A 13,473-nucleotide genomic window follows, 5' to 3' on the forward strand; every position below is an offset into this window, starting at 1 on the left:
TTTAGATTCCATATATATGCATTAGCATATGGTATTCGTTTTTCTCTTTCTGACTTACTTCACTTTGTATGACAGACTCTAGGTCCATCCACCTCACTACAAATAACTCAATTTAATTTCTTTTTATGGCTGAGTGATATTCCTTTGTATATATGTGCCACATCTTTTTCATCCATTCATCTGTTGATGGACATCTAGGTTGGCTCCATGTCTTGGCCATTGTAAATAGTGCTGCAATGAACATTGTGGTGCATGTCTCCTTTTGAATTATGGTTTTCTCAGGGTATATACCCAGCAGTGAGATTGCTGGTCATATGGTAGTTCTATTTTTAGTTTTTTAAGGAACCCCCATACTGTTTTCCAGAGTGGTTGTATCAATTTACATTCCCACCAACAGTGTAGGAGGGTTCCCTTTTCACCACACTCATTCCAGCATTTATTCTTTCTAGTTTTTTTGATAATGGTCATTCTGACTGGTGTGAGATGATACCTCATTGTAGTTTTGATTTGCATTTCTCTAATAATTAGTGATGTTGAGCATCTTTTCATGTGCCTCATGACCATCTGTATGTCTTCCTTGGTGAAATGTCTATGTAAGTCCTCTGCCCACTTTTTAACTGGATTGTTTGGTTTTTTGATATTGAGCTCCATGGGCTGTTTGTATATTTTGGAGATTAATCTTTTGTCAGTTGTCTCATTTGCAAATATTTTATCCCATTCTGAGGGTTGTCTTTTTGTCTTGTTTATGGTTTCCTTTGCTGTGCAAAAGCTTTTAAGTTTAATTAAGTTCCATTTGTTTATTTTTGTTTTTATTTCCGTTACTCTAGGAGGTGGGTCAAAAAAGATCTTGCTGTGGTTTATGTCAAAGAGTGTTTTTCCTATGTTTTCTTCTAAAAGTTTTATAGTGTCTGATCTTACATTTAAGTCTTTAATCCATTTGGAGTTTATTTTTGTGTATGGTGTCAGGTAGTGTTCTAATTTCATTCTTTTTCATGTAGCTGTCCAGTTTTCCCAGCACCACTTATTGAAGAGGCTGTCTTTTCTCCATCGTATGTTCTTGCCTCCTTTGTCATAAATTAGGTGTCCATATGTGTGTGGGTTTACCTCTGGGCAGTCTATCCTGTACCATTGATCTATATTTCTGTTTTTGGGCCAGTACCATATTGTCTTGATTACTGTAGCTTTGTGGTATAGTTTGAAGTCAGGGAGCCTGATTCCTCCAGCTCCATTTTTCTTTCTCAAGATTGCTTTGGCAATTCGGGGTCTTTTCTGTTTCCATACGAATTGTAAGATTTTTTGTCCTAATTCTGTGAAGAATGCCATTGGTAGTTTGATAGGGATTGCATTGAATCTGTAGATTGCTTTGGATAATAGTATAGTCATTTTCACAATATTGATTCCTCCAATCCAAGAACATGGTATATTTCTCCATCTTTTTATGTCATCTTTGATTTCTTTCATCAGTGTTTTATAGTTTTCTGAGTACAAGTCTTTCACCTCCTTAGGCAGGTTTATTCATAGGTTTTATTCTTTCTGTTGCAATGGTAAATGGGATTGTTTCCTTAATTTCTCTTTCTGATTTTTCACTGTTGGTGTGTAGGAATGGCAGAGATTTCTGTGCATTAATTTTGTATCCTGCAACCTTACCAAATTCATTGATTAGTTCTAGTAGTTTTCTGGTGGCATCTTTAGGATTTTCTCTGTATAGTATCATGTCATCAGCAAATAGTGACAGTTTTACTTCCTCTTTTCCAATTTTTATTTCTTTTTCTTCTCTGATTGCCATGGCTAGGACTTCCAAAACTATGTTGAATAATAGTGGTGAGAGTGGACATCCTTGTCTTGTTCCTGATCCTAGTGGAAATACTTTCAGTTTTTCACCATTGAGTATGATGCTCGCTGTGGGTTTGCCACATATGGCCTTTATTATGTTGAGGTAGGTTCCCTCTATGCTCATTTTCTAGAGAGTTTTTATCGTAAATGGTATTGAATTTTGTCAAAAGCTTTTTCTGCATCTATTGAGATGATCATATGATTTTTATTCCTTAATTTGTTAATGTGGTGTATCACATTGATTGCCTTGTGTATATTGAAGAATCCTTGCATCCCTGGGATAAATCCCACTTGATCATGGTGTATGATCCTTTTAATGCGCTATTGGATTCTGTTTGCTAGTATTTTGTTGAGGAGTTTTGCATCTATGTTCATCAGTGATATTGGTCTATAATTTTCTTTTTTGTGATATCTTCTTCTGGTTTTGGTGTCAGGGTGATGGTGGCTTCATTGAATGAATTTGGGAGTGTTTCTCCCTCTGCAATTTTTTTGGAAGAGTTTGAGAAGTGTCATTGTTAGCTCGTCTCTAAATATTTGATAGAATTTGCCTGTGAAGCCATCTGGTCCTGGACTTTTGTTTGTTGGAAGATTTTTAATTATGGTTTCAATTTCATTACTTGTTATTGGTCTGTTTATATTTTCTAATTCTTCCTGGTTCAGTCTTGGAAAATCGTACCTTTCCAAGAACTTGTCCATTTCTCCATGGTTGTCCATTTTATTGGCATATAGTTGTTTATAGTAGTCTCTTATAATCCTCTGTATTTCTACAGTGTCAGTAGTGATTTCCCCTTTTTCATTTCTAATTTTATTGATTTTCATCCTCTCCCTTTTCTTCTTAATGAGTCTGGCTAAGGGTCTATCAATTTTGTTTATCTTCTCAAAGAACCAGCTTTTAGTTTTATTGATCTTTGCTATTGTTTTCTTCATTTCTATTTCATTTATTTTTGCTCTGATCTTTATTCTTTCCTTCTATTGACTTTGGGTTTTCTTTGTTCTTCTTTCCCTAGTTGTTTTAAGTGTAGGGTTACATTGTTTATTTGTGATTTTTCTTGTTTCTTGAGGTGAGATTGAATTGCTATAAACTTCCCTCATAGAACTGCTTTTGCTGCGGCCCATAGGTTTTGGGTCATCATGTTGTCATTGTCATTCGTTTCTATGTATTTTTTAATTTCTTCTTTGATTTCTTCAGTGATCTCTTGGTTATTTAGTAGTGCACTATTTAGCCTCCATGTATTTGTGTTTTTTACAGTTTTTTCCTGCAATTGATTTCCAATCTCATAAAGTTGGGTCAGAAAAGATTTTCTTAAATTTACCAGGGCTTGATTTTTGACCCAAGATGTGATCTATCTTGGAGAATGTTCCATGTGCACTTGAGAAGAAAGTGTATTCTGCAACTTTTGGGTGGAATGTTCTCTAAATATCTATTAGTTCTATCTGGTCTATTGTGTCATTTAAAGCTTGTGTTTCCTTATTTATTTTCTGTTTGGATGATCTGTCCATTGGTGTAAGTGGGGTGTTAATGTCCCCTATTATTGTGTTACTGTCGATTTCTTCTTTCATGGTTGTTAGCATTTGCCTTATGCATTGTGGTGCTCCTATGTTGGGTGCATAAATATTTATAGTTGTTACATCTTCTTCTTGGATTGATCCTTTGATCATTATGTAGTGTCCCTCCTTATCTCTTGTAACAGTCTTTATTTTAAAGTCTATTTTATCTGATATGAGTATTGCTACTCCAGCTTTCTTTTGATTTCCATTTGCATGGAATATTTTTTCCATCCCTTCCTTTCAGTCTGTATGTGTCCCTAGGTCTGCAGTGGGTCTCTTGTAGACAGCATATATATGGGTTTTGTTTTTGTATCCCTTCAGCCAGTCTGTGTCTTTTGGTTGGGGCATTTAATCCATTTACATTCAAGGTTATTATCGATATGTATGTTCCTATTACAATTTTCTTAATTGTTTGGGGTTTGTTTTGTTGGTCTTTTCCTTCTCTTGTGTTTCCCGCTTAGAGAAGTTTCTTTATCGTTTGTTGTAAAGCTGGTTTGGTGGTGCTGAATTCTCTTAGCTTTTGTTTGTCTGAAAAGTTTTTGACTTCTCCGTGGAATCTGAAGGAGATCCTTGCTGGGTAGAGTAATCTTGGTTGTAGATTTTTCTCTTTCATCACTTTAAGTGTATCTTGCCACTCCCTTCTGGCCTGCAGAGTTTCCACTGAAAAATCAGCTGTTATCCTTATGGGGATTCCTTTGTATGTTATTTTATTGTTTTTCCCTTGCTGCTTTTAATATTTTTCCTTGGAGTTTAATTTTTGTGAGTTTGATTAATGTGTGTCTTGCTGTGTTTTTCCTAGGGTTTATCCTGTATGTAACTCTGTGTGCTTCCTGGACTTGGGTGACTATTTCTTTTCCCATGTTAAGGAAGATTTCCACTATAATCTCTTCAAATATTTTCTCAGACCCTTTCTTTTTCTCTTCTTCTTCTGGGACCCCTATAATTCAAATGTTGGTGCATTTAGTGTTGTCCCAGAGGTCTCTGAGCTTGTCTTCAATTCTTTTCATTCTTTTTACTTTATTCTGCTCCTCGGCAGTTATTTCCACCATTTTGTCTTCCAGCTCACTTATTTGTTCTTCTGACTCAGTTATTCTGTTATTGATTCCTTCTAGTGTATTTTTCATTTCAGTTATTGTGTTGTTCATCTCTGTTTGTTTGTTCTTTAGTTCTTCTAGATCTTTGTTAAGCATTCCTTGTATTTTCTCAATCCATGCTTCCATTCTATTTCTGAGATTCTGGATCATCTTTCCTATCATTACTTTGAATTATTTTTCAGGTAGATTGCCTATTTCTCTTCATTTACTTGGTCTTATACGTTTTTACCTTGCTCCTTCATCTGTGACATATTTTTTGCCGTCTAATTTTTTTTTTTTTTTTTTTAATGAGTGGGATTGTGTTTCTGTCTTACTGGCTGTTTGGTCCGAGGCTTCCAGCACTGGAGTTTCTAGGCTGTTGGGTAGAGCTGGGTCTTGGTGCTGAGATGAGGTACTCTGTGAGACCTCTCTCCAATGAATATTCCCTGGGGTCGGAAGTTCTCTGTTAGTCCAGTGGTTCAGACTCGGAGCTCCCACCACAGGAGCTTCTCCCCAACCACAGGCTCGCAAATCAAGATTCTGCAAGCTGTGTTGTGTGGCAAAAAAAAAAAAAAAAGAGAGAGAGAGAAAAATAACAAAGTAAAAAATAAAATTACATAAAATTACACTAGGAAACAACAGATATGTTTGAAAGAATAAAATAAAAATATAGATGAATCAATAACTGGAAGTTACATCAGTACCACAATAGTAAAAAAGAGGAGGAGGGAATGGAAAAACAAAAAAGGGTGGGAGGAGAAAGGTCTTGGCTCTGGAAAGTGTGGCCTAAGCAAGGGTGAGGTTTGGGTATTGGGCGGGGCCAATGCTCAGGACCCACAGGGCTGGAAAAGGCCCTGGGGGCTGTGGGGGGTGGGGCTTAGGCTCAAGGGAAAAAAGGGGCCGAGGCATGCTACCCAGCCCAGTCTCAGAGGGAGAGGACCTGACCTGGGAGACTAGCAGGCTTCCTGGGCTCGAGAGGGCAGGGCAAATGCCCTCCTCTCCTCTCCTGCTCCTCTGATCTGTGGTCTGGGAGGGCCCCTCCCACCTGCCTCTCCTGATCTCCCCAGCCTCCCTCCTATGCCCCCAGGACCAATGCAGCTGGTGAGGGGAGAGTGGGGGAATGGGGGTTTTGAGGGCAGGGGACTGGGCAGGGAGCTCAGCAGGCTCCCCATGCCTGAGTGGGCCAGGCAATTGCCCTCTGCTTCTCCTGCAGGACCTCTCTCACCTGCCTCTCCAGATCTCCCCAGCCTCCCTCCTAAGCACCCAGGACCCAAGAGACCTGGATGGGGCTTTGGATGGGGGGGTGGAAGCAGCTTCAGAACTCAGCAGGCTTCACTGCCCAAGTGGGCCAGGTGATCGCCCTCAGCTCCTCTCCCGCTCTTCCCAGAGAGTCCCTCCCACCTGCTTCTCCTGATCTCCCTGGCCTCAGGCGGACTGATCTTGTCTGGCCTCTACTTCTCCTCCACCTATGGTCCCCCTACATCCTACCGGTTCATTTTGGAGTTCCTCCCATCTCCCTAGGGGTCAGAGTCCCTGACCAGTGACCGGCAGACGCCCTAGTTGTGAGGAGATGCTAACTCTGCATCTTCCCACACCACCATCTCGACTCCTCGCCCCACCATCATTTTTATTTTTCCTCTTGCACACCTTTTACTTTTTATTTTATTTTATTTTATTTTTAATTTTTGAATTGTAATTTATTTTTTTATACAGCAAGTTCTTATTAGTCATCAATTTTATCACATCAGTGTATACATCTCAATCCCAATCGCTCAATTCATCACACACACCCCAGCCTCCACTGCTTTCTGCCTTGGTGTCCATACATTTGCTCTCTACATCTGTGTCTCCATTTCTGCCCTGCAAACCAGTTCATCTGTACCATTTTTCTAAGTTCCACATATATGCATTAATATACGATATTTGTTTTTCTCTGATTTATTTCACTCTGTATGACAGTCTCTAGATCTATCCATGTCTCAACAAACGACCCAATTTTGTTCCTTTCTACAACATCTTCTTTATCCAGTCGTCTGTTGATGGGCATTTAGCTTGCTTCCATGACCTGGCTGTTGTAAATAGTGCTGCAATGAACATTGGGGTGCATGTGTCTTTTTGAAATACGGTTTTCTCTGGGTGCTGGGTCATATGGTAATTCTATTTTTAGTCTTTTAAGGAACCTCCATACTGTTCTCCATAGTAGCTGTATCAATTTACATTCCCACCAACAGTGCAAGAGGGTTCCATTTTCTCCACACCCTCTCCAGCATTTGTTGTTTGTAGATTTTCTGATGATGCCCTTTCTAACTGGTGTGAGGTGATACCTCATTGTAATTTTGATTTGCATTTCTCTAATTAGTGATGTTGAGCAGCTTTTCATGTGCTTCTTGGCCATCTGTATGTCTTCTTTGGAGAAAATGTCTATTTAGGTCTTCTGCCCATTTTTGGATTAGGTTGTTTGTTTTTTTTAATATTGAGCTGCACGAGCTGTTTATATATTTTGGAGATTAAACCTTTGTCCTTTGATTCATTTGCAAATATTCTCTCCCATTCTGAGAGTTGTCTTTTCATCTTGTTTATGGTTTCCTTTGCTGTGCAAAATCTTTGAAGTTTCATTAGGTCCCATTTGTTTATTTTTGTTTTTATTTCCATTACTCTAGGAGGTGGAACAAAAAATATCTTGCTGTGATTTCTGTCAGAGTGTTCTTCCTATTTTCCTCTAAGAGTTTTATAGTGTCTGGTCTTACATTTAAGTCTCGAATCCATTTTGAGTTTATTTTTGTGTATGGTATTAAGGAGTGTTCTAATTTCATTCTTTTACATGTAGCTGTCCAGTTTTCCCAGCACCACTTATTGAAGAGACTGTCTTTTCTCCTTTGTATATCCTTGCCTCCTTTGTAATAGATTAGTTGACCTTGGGGTGTGGGTTTATCTCTGGGCTTTCTATCCTATTCCATTGATCTATATTTCTGTTTTTGTGCCAGTACCATATTGTCTTAATTACTGTAGCTTTCTTCTATAGTCTGAAGTCAGGGAGTCTGATTCCTCCAGCTCTGCTTTTTTCCCTCAAGACTGCATTGGCTATTTGGGGTCTTTTGTGTCTCCATACAAATTATAAATTTTTTGTTCAAGTTCTGTAAAAAATGCCTTTGGTAATTTGATAGAGATTGCATTGAATCTGTAGATTGCTTTGGGTAGTATAGTCATTTTCACAATATTCATTCTTCCAAACCAAGAACATCGTATATCTCTCCATCTGCTGGTATCATCTTTAAATACTTTAGGCAGTGTCTTATAGTTTTCTGCACACAGGTATTTTGTCTTTCTAGGTGGTTTATTCCTACATATTTTATTCTTTTGTTGCAGTGGTAAATGGGAGTGTTTCCTTAATTTCTCTTCCAGATTTTTCATCATTATTATCAGTATATAGGAATGCAAGAGATTTCTGTGCATTAATTTTGTATCCTGCAACTTTACCAAATTCATTGATTAGCTCTAGTAGTTTTCTGGTGGCATCTTTAGGATTTTCTATGTATACTATCATGTCATCTGCAAACAGTGACACTTTACTTCTTCTTTTCCAATTTGTATTCCTTTCATTTCTTTTTCTTCTCTGATTGTTGTGGCTAGGACTTCCAAAACTATGTTGAATAATAGTGGTGAGAGTGGACATCCTTGTCTTGTTCCTGATCTTAGAGGAAATGCTTTCAGTTTTTCATCATTGAGAATAATGTTTGCTGTGAGTTAGTCACATATGGCCTTTATTATGTTGAGGTAGATTTCCTCTATGCCCACTTTCTGGAGAGCTTTTATCGTAAACTGTTGTTGAATTTTGTCAAAAGCTTTTTCTGCATCTATAGATATGATCATATGGTTTTTATTCTTCAATTTGTTGATATGCATATCACATTGATTGATTTGCATATATTGAAGAATCCTTGCATCGCTGGGATAAATCCCACTTGGTCATGGTGTATGATCCTTTTAATGGGTTGTTGGATTCTGTTTGCTAGTATTTTGTTGAGGATTTTTGCATCTATATTCATCAGTGACATTGGTCTGTAATTTTCTTTTTCTATAGTATCTTTGCCTGGTTTTGGTATCAGGGTGATGGCAGCCTCATAGAATAAGTTTGGGAGTGTTCCTTCCTCTGGAATTTTTTGGAAGAGCTTGAGGAGGATGGGTGTTAGCTCTTCTCTAAATGTTTGATAGAATTCACCTTTGAAGCCATCTGGACCTGGAATTTTGTTTGTTGGAAGATTTTTAAGCACAGTTTCAATTTCATTACTTGTGATTAGTCTGTTCATATTTTCTATTTCTTCATTGTTCAGTCTTGGAAGGCTATACCTTTCTAAGAATTTGTCCATTTCTTCCAGGTTGTCCATTTTATTGGCATGGAGTTGCTTGTAGTAGTCTCTTAGGATGCTTTGTATTTCTGTGGTGTCTGTTGTAACTTCTCCTTTTTCATTTCTAATTTTATTGATTTGAGTCCTCTCCCTCTTTTTCTTGATGAATCTGGCTAAATTTTATCAATTTTATTTATCTTCTCAAAGAACCAGCTTTTAGTTTTATTGATCTTTGTTATTGTTTTCTTTGTTTCTATTTCATTTATTTCTGCTCTGATCTTTATGATTTCTTTCCTTCTGCTAACTCTGCATTTTGTTTATTCTTCTTTCTCTAGTTCCTTTAGGTGTAAGGTTAGATTGTTTATTTGAGATTTTTCCTGTTTCTTGAGGTAGGCTTGTATAGCTATAACTTCCCTTTTAGAACTGCTTTTGCTGCATCCCAAAAGTTTTGGATCATCATGTTTTCATTGTCATTTGTCTCTAGGTATTTTTTGATTTCCTCTTTGATTTCTTCAGTGATCTCTTGGTTATTTAGTAATGTGTTGTTTAGCCTCCATGTGTTTGTGTTTTTTACGGTTTTTTCCCTGTAATTGATTTCTAATCTCATAGCATTGTGGTCATAAAAGATGCTTGATATGATTTCAATTGTCTTAAATTTACTGAGGCTTGATTTGTGACCCAAGATGTGATCTATCCTGGAGAATGTTCCATGTGCAGTTGAGAAGAAAGTGTAATCTGCTGTTTTTGTTTGGAATGTCCTATAAATATCAATTAAATCTATCTGGTCTATTGTGTCATTTCAAGCTTGTGTTTCCTTATTAATTTTCTGTTTGGATGATCTGTCCATTGGTGTAAGTGAGGTGTTGAAGCCCCCCACCATTACTGTGTTACTGTTGATTTCTTCTTTTATATCTGTTAGCAGTTACGTTATTTATTGAGGTGCTCCTATGTTGGCTGCATATATATTTATGATTTTTATATCTTCTTCTTGGATTGATCCCTTGATCATTATGTAGAGTCCTTCCTTGTCTCTTGTAACATTCTTTATTTTAAAGTCTATTTTATCTGAGTATTGTTACAACAGCTTTCTTTTGATTTCCATTTTCATGGAATATCTTTTTCCATCCCCTCACTTTCAGTCTGTATGTGTCCCTAAGTCTGAAGTGCGTCTATTGTAGACAGCATATATATGGGTCTTGTTTTTGTATCCATGCAGCAAGCCTGTGTCTTTTGGATGGAGCATTTAACCCATTCACGTTTAAGGTAATTATCAATATGTATGTTCCTATGACCATTTTCTTAATTGTTATGGGTTTGTTTTTGTAGGCCCTTTTCTTCTGTTGTGTTTCCCACTTAGAGAAGTTCCTTTAGCATTTGTTGTAGAGTTGGTTTGATGGTGCTGAATTCTCTTAGCTTTTCTTGTCTGTAAAGCTTTTGATTTCTCCATTGAATCTGAATGAGATCCTTGCTGGGTAGAGTTATCATGGTTGTAAGTTCTTCCCTTTCATCCCTTTACGTATACCATGCCACTCCCTTCTGACTTGTAGAGTTTCTGCTGAGAAATCAGCTGCTAACCTTATGGGAATTCCCTTGTATGTTATTTGTCATTTTTCCCTTGATGCTTTCAATAATTTTTCTTTGTCCTTAATTTTTGCCAATTAGATTACTATGTGTCTCGGCGTGTTTCTCCTTGGGTTTCTCCTGCATGGGAGTCTCTGCACTTCCCAGACTTGGGTGGCTCTTTCCTTTCCCATGTTATGGAAATTTTCAACTATAATCTCTTCAAATATTTTCTTGGGTGCTTTCTCTCTCTCTTCTCCTTCTGGGACCCCTATAATGCAAATGTTGTTGCATTTAATGTTGTCCCAGAGGTCTCTGAGGCTGTCTTCATTTCTTTTCATTCTTTTTTCTTTATTCTGTTCCACAGCAGTGAATTCCACCATTCTGTCTTCCAGGTCACTTATCCGTTCTTTTGCCTCAGTTATTCTGCTATTGATTCCTTCTAGTGTATTTTTCATTTCAGTTATTGTATTGTTCATCTCTGTTTGTTCTTTAATTCTTCTAGATCTTTGTTAAACATTTCTTGCATCTTCTCGATCTTTGCCTCCATTCTTTTTCCGAGGTCCTGTATCATCTGCACTATCATTATTCTGAATTCTTTTTCTGGGAGGTTGCTTATCTCCACTTCATTTAGTTGTTTTTCTGGAGTTTTATCTTGTTCCTTCATCTGATACATAGTCCTCTGCCTTTACATATTGTCTATCTTTCTGTGAATGTGGTTTTTGTTCCACAGGCTGCAGGATTATAGTTCTTCTTGCTTCTTCTGTCTGCCCTCTGTTGGATGAGGCTATCTAAGAGGCTTGTGCATGTTTCCTGAAGGGAGGAACTGATGGTGGGTAGAGCTGGCTGTTTCTCTGTTGGGCAGGGCTCACAAAACTTTAATCCACTTGACTGCTGATGGGTGGGGCTGGGTTCCCTCCCTGTTGGTTGTTTGACCTGAGGCAACCCAACACTGGAGCCTACCTGGGATCTTTGGTGGGGCTAATGACAGACTCTGGGAGGGCTCACACCAAGGAGTACTTCCCAGAACTTCTGCTGCCAGTGTCCTTGTCCCCACGGTGAGCCACAGCCACCCCCCACGTCTGCAGTAGACCATCCAACACTAGCAGGTAGGTCTGGTTCAGTTTCCCTGGGGGTCACTGCTCCTTTCCCTGGGTCCTGATGCACACACTACTTTATGTGTGTCCTCCAAGAGTAGAGTCTCTGTTTCCCCCAGTCCTGTCGAAGTCCTGCAATCAAATCCTACCAGCCTTCAAAGTCTGATTCTCTAGGAATTCCTCCTCCCATTTCTGGACCCCCAGGTTGGGAAGCCTGACGTGGGGCTCAGAACCTTCACTACAGTGGGTGCACTTCTGTTGTATAAGTGTTCTCCACTTTGTGAGTCACCCACCCAGCAGTTATGGGATTTGATTTTATTGTGACTGCACCCCTCCTACCATCTCATTGTGTCTTCTTCTTTGTCTTTGGATGTGGGGTATCTTTTTTGGTGAGTTCCAGTGTCTTCCTATCGATGATTGTTCAGCAGTTAGTTGTGATTCTCGTGTTCTCGCAAGAGGGAGTGAGAGCACGTCCTTCCACTCTGCCATCTTGAACCACCTGACATCTATTTTTAATTGACAGAGGCACAATTACCAGGAACTGAGACCTTGCAGGAAGCTCACTACACTTGGCTGATGATCAGTATTTCTTGGGCTTCTTGGGCTTCTCCACAAGTCTCTTTAACTTCCAATTAAGCTAGCAGCAAAGCATGAACCTAGCAAACAGGGTTTAAAGTAATTGTACTTCATCCTTGGAAGTCAATACAAAACATTCCTTGGTGAGTTTGAATAAAAAGCAAACCCTTGGCAAGAGAATACTCTGACAAGATTGCATCCTTCCAGCTCTGAAGAACTAAGCCAATCATGTATTATTTAGAAAGGAAGAGCTTATACTTTATTAAACTCTCCTTCCTTCCCTCACCTAGATTATTTCTTTTCTGTATTGTGTGCTGTTTTATTGAGGGGCTTGGGCAATTCAGGGTGAACACTTTAAACTTCTCCTTTCAAAGACTAGAATTGAAAATATTTTTAGTTGGGCTAGTTAAGTATACCTTGAAAACTGTGCACAATGCTTGTCTTATTTTGATGTGCATTTTAAATAAAATAAGAAATAATTTTTGATAGATCCTAAAATGAAGCTTCTCTTCCAAAGTCAAATATTACTTTTGATTCCACTTTTTATTTCATTTTTTAATGTTTCATGCCTTTTCTGTTGCTGTCTAAATATGCTCAAAAGAGGTTAAATCTTCTTTATTTACTTTAAAACACCTTCCCATAGGATTTCAAGAATTTATATAACTGTACTCTATGCAGATCTTTTCTTTTGTTCTCTTTACAGCACCTAAATTTATTTTTAATTCTATAGATTTCAGAAGAATGCACACAGTATTATTTATTCAGAATTCTATTGCCTTTTACATTCTTTTGTACCAAGCGGGAGAAAGCCCTGTACATTAGCCCAGGCAACAATATGTAGACAACCACATTGCATTGACAGCAAGAGGAGGCAACCAGCATTTATAAAAGTGTGAAATATTGCTAGTGGTTTTCTCTTCCATAGAATCATTGACTCCATTAGCTTTTCTCAATTCTAAGCACTGTGAATAAAATATACTCTTCAATGTGGAAAAATACCACTGTCAACGAAAGGAACATGAGTGAGACACCATGACAATTAACTTGAAGATGGATCCTTCCTTGACTTGCTGACACCAAAATAGACTTGATGAACCCATCAACATATAAGTACATAAACTACTGTAGTGCAATTATACTTTTGGAGAATAGCAGCAAACTTATTACACAGAATTATGACACACCTGAGGGTAAGATGGTGAGCTCTATCTCATGTTCCTGGCTCAGGCTGGCAGGAGGAAGGTTCTCAACAAACATTTGTTACATAGATGTTGAATAATCTGAATTTCAACATTATTATTTACAAATTTTATTTCTTTATTTTTGATTCATTATGTAAAATTCATGAACACTTACATATTTGACCATAAAATAAACCTAAGGTGTTCTCAATTTTAAATCATTATGATGCAAGTTTCTTTTGACTGATTAAAAGAAAGA

The 13,473-nt window shown here is 38.0% G+C and overlaps 1 protein-coding gene across 2 annotated transcripts in view; it reads right to left on the bottom strand.

Moving 5' to 3' along the window:
* The window catches only part of TINAG (tubulointerstitial nephritis antigen), an 86,589-nt gene that overhangs the window by 38,478 nt on the left and 34,638 nt on the right, over nucleotides 1-13,473 (bottom strand). The window lies entirely within an intron of this gene.

This window comes from Balaenoptera acutorostrata, chromosome 10 (genome assembly GCF_949987535.1).
Source record: "Balaenoptera acutorostrata chromosome 10, mBalAcu1.1, whole genome shotgun sequence".
In the NCBI taxonomy this organism is placed as follows: domain Eukaryota; kingdom Metazoa; phylum Chordata; class Mammalia; order Artiodactyla; family Balaenopteridae; genus Balaenoptera; species Balaenoptera acutorostrata.